Source organism: Chamaea fasciata, unplaced genomic scaffold (genome assembly GCF_029207755.1).
Source record: "Chamaea fasciata isolate MVZ Bird 193981 ecotype frontalis unplaced genomic scaffold, bChaFas1.0.hap1 SCAF_213, whole genome shotgun sequence".
Classification (NCBI taxonomy): Eukaryota; Metazoa; Chordata; class Aves; order Passeriformes; family Sylviidae; genus Chamaea; species Chamaea fasciata.
The window spans coordinates 113,382-121,274 of NW_027094298.1; the positions used below are offsets into that span (position 1 = coordinate 113,382).

The 7,893-nt window shown below is 44.8% G+C and overlaps 2 long non-coding RNA genes across 2 annotated transcripts; both read left to right on the top strand.

Moving 5' to 3' along the window:
* The first annotated feature begins 317 nt into the window (after nucleotides 1-317).
* On the top strand, nucleotides 318-1,901 carry LOC136304901 (uncharacterized). Its single transcript, XR_010724884.1, has 5 exons — nucleotides 318-366; nucleotides 461-502; nucleotides 591-727; nucleotides 827-906; nucleotides 984-1,901. It is a non-coding gene; the product is annotated as an uncharacterized lncRNA (long non-coding RNA).
* Nucleotides 1,902-2,312: 411 nt separating this feature from the next.
* On the top strand, nucleotides 2,313-3,726 carry LOC136304898 (uncharacterized). Its single transcript, XR_010724882.1, has 5 exons — nucleotides 2,313-2,446; nucleotides 2,544-2,588; nucleotides 2,691-2,734; nucleotides 2,820-2,860; nucleotides 2,945-3,726. It is a non-coding gene; the product is annotated as an uncharacterized lncRNA (long non-coding RNA).
* Nucleotides 3,727-7,893: the final 4,167 nt, after the last annotated feature.

The window sequence follows — 7,893 nt, forward strand, 5'->3', positions numbered from 1 at the left end:
TCCTCCAGCCCTTTGACTCTTGTCCTAACTTTCTTTCAGATGCAGATGGTTTAACCCTGTGGCAGAGCAGCCCCTGTGGGATTCATTGGTTCCCCCGAGAAGGTCAGTCCCTGTCGGTCTTTGCAGGGGAGGTGTAAATGGTGGCTCTGATACAGCCCTGACCTTTGTCTTTGTTTTTAGGAGCTTATGCAGGATATTGCCAGTCCAGGTGAAGCGCGCCAGGTGAGCATTGACCGGTGGACCGAAGCAGTTGTTATTGCTCCCGTCTGAATTTCTGGCTCAAGTCTAACCATCCACTGTTGATTTTTGTTTTATTTCAGGTGGTCTGCTTGTTAGGTTGTCGTGGCTCAGGCTGGCAGCGGCCAGGTGGGTGTGAGTTTAAGTCAGTCCCAGTTTGGTTTTGCTGGGGAGGTGTACATTGTGAGTATGTTACAGCCTTGTTTTTTGTTTTTATTTTTAGGAGGTAAAGCGGGATCTTGGCAGTCCAGGACCAGCTGCCTAGGTGAGCATTGACTGGTGGATGGAAGTGGCTGTAATCGCTCAGGTCTCAATTTCTGGTGCACCTCTAAGCTTCTATTATTGTGTTTTAGGTGGTCCACTCTTCTTCTGCTGAAGTACCCTCTGCCATGAGATCATGAACTTGGGCACCTTTTTTTGTGAGCCCTTCAGAAGCATTACAGGACTGTGTGATCAAGCCTCAATTTCTCTGTTTGAAGCTGCTTTCCAGGTAGGCTTTGATAACAGCTGAGGAGTTGGGGAGGCAGGGAGGAGAGAGGGTCCTGTCAAGTTTCAGCACTGTCAAATCCCTTGTGTGTTCTTAATCCAGACCTACCCCAGGACGATGGCATGACTCTCCAAGCACGGCTGAGGCAGCGGGCTTGAGGGCCTGGGTGTTCTCAAGAGATGGTGAGTAGCAGAATTGTTGGGGTTTGGGCGCTGTGCTGCTAAGATCACACAGTGATGTTTGCTTTTCTTTATTGCAGCTGACTAAGAGAGAGCAGCCTGGTGTTACCAGGAATTTCCCTGAGGGAGAGCCAGCCTTCCTTTTCACCTGCCTGGACTCTGCATCTTCAGATGTCTGAGAGATAAGTGGAGGGCTCCGAGCCACGGAGGGGACGAAAGTGGGGGGCCGGGTCGGCTTTCAACCGGGAGTGGTTTTTCAGTTGGGTTTGGAGCTGGGGTTGTCCAGGAAGCGGCCCCTTAGGCTTCCTACAGGGAAAGTCTCCCTTTTGATCTCACCACTGAGGTGTGCAGGGCAGAGCAGTCCCGGTGCTTGTCGTGTCCCTCGTTTGTTGCGCACTCTTTGTTTCATGTCTTTTGCCTTAGCCCTTCAAGGGGCCTACCAAAAACCCTGGCATCCCTCTTAGCCTCTTAGGACTCTCAGTTCCTCGGCCAGGTGCCGATGCCCTCGGACCATCGACTCGGGAGCTCGGGCAGGCATGGGCATCGTATCTCTCTTCAGAAGCATCCAGTCCAATGTCTTTCCAGGTCTTGTTCTGAGCTGTACTGACAGCCGAGCACCACCAGCATCCATTCCGGTGGATTAGGACTTGTAAGAATGCAAAGCTAGGTAGCAGAGTGTGACCGGAGCATTCTCGAGCGTCCATCTTTGCGGTTCTTGGGATAATTCATCCCCTTAGCATCTTTTTTCCTGCAGGTTTCTCTGAGCCCGGTCAGCTCTCCTTTCAGCTTACCTCGGTCATCTGCTCCCGAGTTCTCTCGGTCCTCAGGGTCATTCCTCTCATCGAGAGTTTTCTTTCCCTGTCGCGTCCCTTTGTTTGTTGCGTCTTGTGTCACGGGTGTGGGTGTGTATTTGGCCCGGAGCTGCTCTGCCCTGCAGCACAGCTGGGTGTAGGGGTAATAGGACAAATTTGAAATGCAGGGTGCATTGGCTTCTAGGTGGGATCTGTAGATTGACCCAAGATGTCTGGAGCTGTCAAGTTATCCTGCAGCCCTTTGACTCTTGTCCTAACTTTCTTTCAGATGCAGATGGTTTAACCCTGTGGCAGAGCAGCCCCTGTGGGATTCATTGGTTCCCCCGAGAAGGTCAGTCCCTGTCGGTCTTTGCAGGGGAGGTGTAAATGGTGGCTCTGATACAGCCCTGACCTTTGTCTTTGTTTTTAGGAGCTTATGCAGGATATTGGCAGTCCAGGAGAAGCGCGCCAGGTGAGCATTCACTGGTGGACAGCAGCTGTTGTTGTTGCTCCGCTCTCCATTTCTGGCTCAAGTCTAACCATCCACTGTTGATTTTTGTTTTATTTCAGGTGGTCTGCTTGTGAGGTTGTCGTGGCTCAGGCTGGCAGCGGCCAGGTGGGTGTGAGTTTAAGTCAGTCCCAGTTTGGTTTTGCCAGGGGGATGTACATTGTGACTCTGCTACAGCCTTGTTTTTTGTTTTTATTTTTAGGAGGTAAAGCGGGAGCTTGGCAGTCCAGGATCAGCTGCCTAGGTGAGCATTAACTGGTGGATGGAAGCTGCTGTCATTGCTCAGGTCTCAATTTCTGGTGTAACTCTAACATCCACTGTTTAATTTACTTTCATTTTAGGTGGTCCACTTGCAAGATTTCCTGGTCCTGGATGCCAGTGACTTGGTGGGTATCAGCTTGAGCTTTATGTATTACTGAGTTCTGTTAGATTGTGGTGATTGTGTTTTCTCAGTGACTCAGCCTGCTGTTTTCTTTGTGTCTTTGCAGGTGCTGCTACTGTCCTACACATGCCAAGGATTAGGGGCAAGCGGGTAAGTTGGCTTTTAGGCATTAGGGGTGATCCATAGGCATGGGGTGTGTAGCAGCATGCTAAATGTGTACCTTTTCCTTTTGCAGGTACCCTCTGGGTAGACTGTGGAGCCAAATCAGTATCTGAGGTGAGTTGGGGCAGAGGTGCTTGGAAAGCCTGGGGATTAGTTTCCTGTCACACAATTTTCACAGTTTGTACTTTGTTGTCTTAGGTATTGAGAGGAGGTGCAGAGCCTAAGTTTGGATACGGCAGCGCCGAAGTCCTCGGAGGATGGATTTTGTCCGCTCGTCTTCCAAAAGATAAGTGTTGGGGTTTGTGTTTGGGTGCAGGGGAAAAAACTTTGGAAGTGGGAGGCAATTTCACATTAGCTTAGAAGAGAGGGCCCTAGTGGGATGGGTCCCTCTGAAGTAATGGGAGAGGGTTTCCACTCGGTCTCGCCGGAGCATTTGCCGGGCAGGGCAGTTCAGCATTCTAGCGTGTTTTGCGTCGTCAGCAGTCTTTGAGTCTCGGCGGCGTAGCGGACGTGTTCACCCGACGAGGTTGCCTTTCATCCGGAGGCATCGCCACGGTCACCCGGCAGTCATCGCTTTCTTCACTCGGCTTCCCGAGCTTCTGGCGCGTCCTCTTAACAGCTTAGGCACTTAGTCTAGTGAGCAGTTTTGTTTGTATTGACTTGGAACTGACTATGTTTGTCTTGGAAGTGACTATGTTTGTTTTGTATTGCAAGTGACTATGTTTGTTTTGTATTGCCAGTGACTATGTTTGTATTGCATTGCCAGTGACTCTGTATTGTATTGCATTGCCAGTGACTCTGTATTGTATTGCATTGCCAGTGACTCTGTTTGTATTGTATTGCCAGTGACTCTGTTTGTATTGTATTGCCAGTGACTCTGTTTGTATTGTATTGCCAGTGACTCTGTTTGTATTGTATTGCCTGTGACTCTGTTTGTATTGTATTGCCTGTGACTCTGTTTGTATTGTATTGCCTGTGACTCTGTTTGTATTGTATTGCCTGTGACTCTGTTTGTATTGCACTGCCAGTGACTCTGTTTGTATTGCAAGTGACTCTGTATTGTATTGCATTGCCAGTGACTCTGTATTGTATTGCATTGCCAGTGACTCTGTATTGTATTGCATTGCCAGTGACTCTGTATTGTCTTGCATGTGACTGTGTTTGTATTGTATTGCAAGTGACTGTGTTTGTATTGTATTGCATGTGACTCTGTTTGTATTGCACTGCCAGTGACTCTGTTTGTATTGCAAGTCACTCTGTTTGTATTGTATTGCAAGTGACTCTGTTTGTATTGTATTGCCAGTGACTCTGTATTGTATTGCAAGTGACTGTGTTTGTATTGTATTGCAAGTGACTGTGTTTGTATTGTATTGCAAGTGACTGTGTTTGTATTGTATTGCAAGTGACTCTGTATTGTATTGTATTGCAAGTGACTCTGTATTGTATTGTATTGCAAGTGACTCTGTATTGTATTGTATTGCAAGTGACTCTGTATTGTATTGTATTGCCAGTGACTCTGTATTGTATTGTATTGCCAGTGACTCTGTTTGTATTGCAAGTGACTCTGTTTGCATTGCACTGCCAGTGACTCTGTTTGCGTTGCAAGTGACTGTTTGTATTGCACTCTAAGTCACTGTGCTTGTATTGCACTCAAAGTCACTGTGCTTGTATTGTATTGAAAGTGACTGTGTTTGTATTGCACTCTAAGTCATGATGTTGCTGTATCCTACTGTATGACTTATGCTTGAGCTGCCCTGCCCTGGCACAGTCACAGTTAGGTAGAAGAGTTGTAGGGCTTTGCAGTTCATCTTTTTTCTGTGGAGTTTTGGGTAGAGAAGGTATGGGCCCTGAGGGGGGATGATGCCTAGCTGTCAGGTAACCACTTGTTGACCACCTGTCGTTGTCTTGCAGGTCTCCGGGCAGGATTAGTCTCTCTGTGGTTGCTGATGCTACGGAGTCTCTTGGAATCTACTGGGTAAGCTGAAGAGTGACTGTGTATGTCTGAGACTTGTCTGTCTGCTTGGGTTTGCCTGTGCGAGTGTGTGTGCTGACTGGTTCTAACCTTGTGTGTGTGACTTTTGCCTTCCAGGTTTTTCAACACATTTTAAATTTAGAATAAAAAATCCCCAGCCGGGGGGGTTTTTTTTTTTTTCCCCCCGGCTGGGTTTTTTTTTCCTCGGTCCCGGCCGGTCTGCGAGGCGACGTTCATCGCCAAAGTTTGGGCGCCGACGGCCTAGGGACCGGGGTTTTCGTCAGGCAGGCTGATTTTTTCAGGGCTCCCGGGAACCACGTTCCCGAGGAGCGGTGCGAGTGTGTGCTGATGGTAGGGGATTGAGAGGTGAGAGAGGGTGGGTTTGTGTGCATGTTGACTGGTTCTAACCTTGTGTGTGTGACTTTTGCCTTCCAGGTTTTTCAACACATTTTAAACTTAGAATAAAAAATCCCCAGCCGGGGGGGTTTTTTTTTTTTTCCCCCCGGCTGGGTTTTTTTTTTCCTCGGTCCCGGCCGGTCTGCGAGGCGACGTTCATCGCCAAAGTTTGGGTGCCGACGGCCTAGGGACCGGGGTTTTCGTCAGGCAGGCTGATTTTTTCAGGGCTCCCGGGAACCACGTTCCCGAGGAGCGTTGCGAGTGTGTGCTGACGGTAGGGGATTGAGAGGCGAGAGAGGGTGCACGGTGCGCATGCTGAAGGAGGTGTGTGCGGTGGACGATTGTTATGTTTTATGTGTGCTGCTTTTGTTTTGGGTTTCCTGTAACAATAAAACAAGATATAATGAGTGTTTCAGATTTTGAAAAATGGTTCTATTGTGTTAATAGTCATTTGGCTTGTATTGCCTTGTATTGTTCTGTATTGGCATTTGCTGCTGTATTTCAATGTATTGCTCTGTATGTAAATTGTAATTTTATAGGTGTGCCTATGGACTGTATCTGTATTTGCATTTGTATCTGTTGTTTCTGTATGTTTACTAAAGTGTAAAGAAACCCATTCATGCAATAAAAGCTGAATATACCCTAATAAAGATGCCCCCCTGCCCCCCCAATAAAGATACCCCGTGCCCCCCTCTCCCCCATTTGGCTCCTGTGTTTATTTGGTGTCAGAGTCATTTATTCTATTTCCTACCTCAAGGTAAGTCTATTTTCCTCTCTACACCTTCATGCTATTTCCTTTTCTGTCTAATTCTGCTTCTTTCTCTCTTAACTCTTAATTTTTCTCTGTTATTCTATTTCTAGATGTTTTTCTGTTTCTCTTTCTCTTTAACTCTCTTTTTCTGTCTGTTTTGCTTTCAGTCTGTTTCAGTCTGTCTTTTGCTTTCACTCTAACTGTTTCACTCTTTCTCTCTCATGCTGTTTCTCTGTTTTTCTCTTTTGATTTCTATTTTTCTCTAACCCTGTTTCTCTGTATGTCTTTGTGTCTATTTCACTCTCTATTTCACTTCCTTTCTATTTCTCTCTGTCTATTTCTCTCTGGCTCTGTCTATTTCTCTCTCTTTGTCTGTTTCTCTGTGTTTTTCTCTGTTTCTTTCTATTTCTCTGTCTTTGTCTATTTCTCTATTTCTCTCTGTCTTTGTCTTTTTCTGTCTTAGACAAAGACAGAGAGAAATAGACAATTTCTCTCTTTGTGTTTTTCTCTTTCTCTATTTCTCTCTGTTTCTGTCATTTTCTCTCCATCTCTATTTCTCTCTGTCTTTGTCTTTTTGTCTGTCTGTATTTCTCTCTTTGTCTATTTCTCTCTGTCTCTGTCATTTTCTCTCTGTCTCTATTTCTCTGTCTTTGTCTATTTCTCTGTCTTTGTCTATTTCTCTGTCTTTGTCTATTTCTCTGTCTTTGTCTATTTCTCTCTGTCTCTGTCATTTTCTCTGTCTGTATTTCTCTGTCTTTGTCTATTTTTCTCTGTCTCTATTTCTCTGTCTCTATTTCTCTGTCTCTATTTCTCTGTCTTTGTCTATTTCTCTCTGTCTCTATTTCTCTCTGTCTCTGTCATTTTCTCTCTGTCTCTATTTCTCTGTCTTTGTCTCTATTTCTCTGTCTCTATTTCTCTGTCTCTATTTCTCTGTCTTTGTCTATTTCTCTCTGTCTCTATTTCTCTCTGTCTCTATTTCTCTGTCTCTGTCTCTATTTCTCTGTCTCTATTTCTCTGTCTCTATTTCTCTGTCTTTGTCTATTTCTCTCTGTCTCTATTTCTCTCTGTCTCTGTCATTTTCTCTCTGTCTCTATTTCTCTGTCTGTCTATTTTTCTCTGTCTCTATTTCTGTGTCTCTATTTCTCTGTCTTTGTCTATTTCTCTCTGTCTCTATTTCTCTCTGTCTCTGTCATTTTCTCTGTCTCTATTTCTCTGTCTTTGTCTATTTTTCTCTGTCTCTATTTCTCTCTGTCTCTGTCATTTTCTCTGTCTCTATTTCTCTCTGTCTCTGTCATTTTCTCTGTCTCTATTTCTCTCTGTCTCTGTCATTTTCTCTCTGTCTCTATTTCTCTGTCTTTGTCTATTTCTCTCTGTCTCTATTTCTCTCTGTCTTTGTCTATTTCTCTCTGTCTCTATTTCTCTTTGTCTTTGTCTATTTCTCTCTGTCTTTGTCTTTTTCTCTCTCTGTCTATTTCTCTCTGTCTTTGTCTATTTCTCTCTGTCTTTGTCTATTTCTCTCTGTCTTTGTCTATTTCTCTCTGTCTCTATTTCTCTCTGTCTCTATTTCTCTTAGTCTCTATTTCTCTCTGTCTCTATTTCTGTTTCTCTGTCTTTGTCTTTTTCTCTCTCTGTCTTTTTCTCTCTTTTCCTTTCTCTCTGGTGCAGCAGTAGGGCTTTTCAGGCGGCCAGGGAATAAATATTAAAAAAAACTTTAAATTTAAAATAAAAATATTTACTCCCTGGCCGCCTGAAAACCCCTACTGCTGCACCAGACTTATTATTTTTATTCTTTTTATTTATATACTATATATAGTATATAGGGTGTATATACATCCCATATACTATATAGCCCCCCCAATTAGTACTCCAGATGGGAGTAGCAACCAATAATTATTAATCATCACCACAGTCTACTCCCATCTGGAGTACTAATTACCCCCCAATTAACCCCTAATTATGCACATGACGTCACTAATTATGCAAATGAGCTAATTAGCAAAATTTTTTCGGCGCGCGCACACAGACATC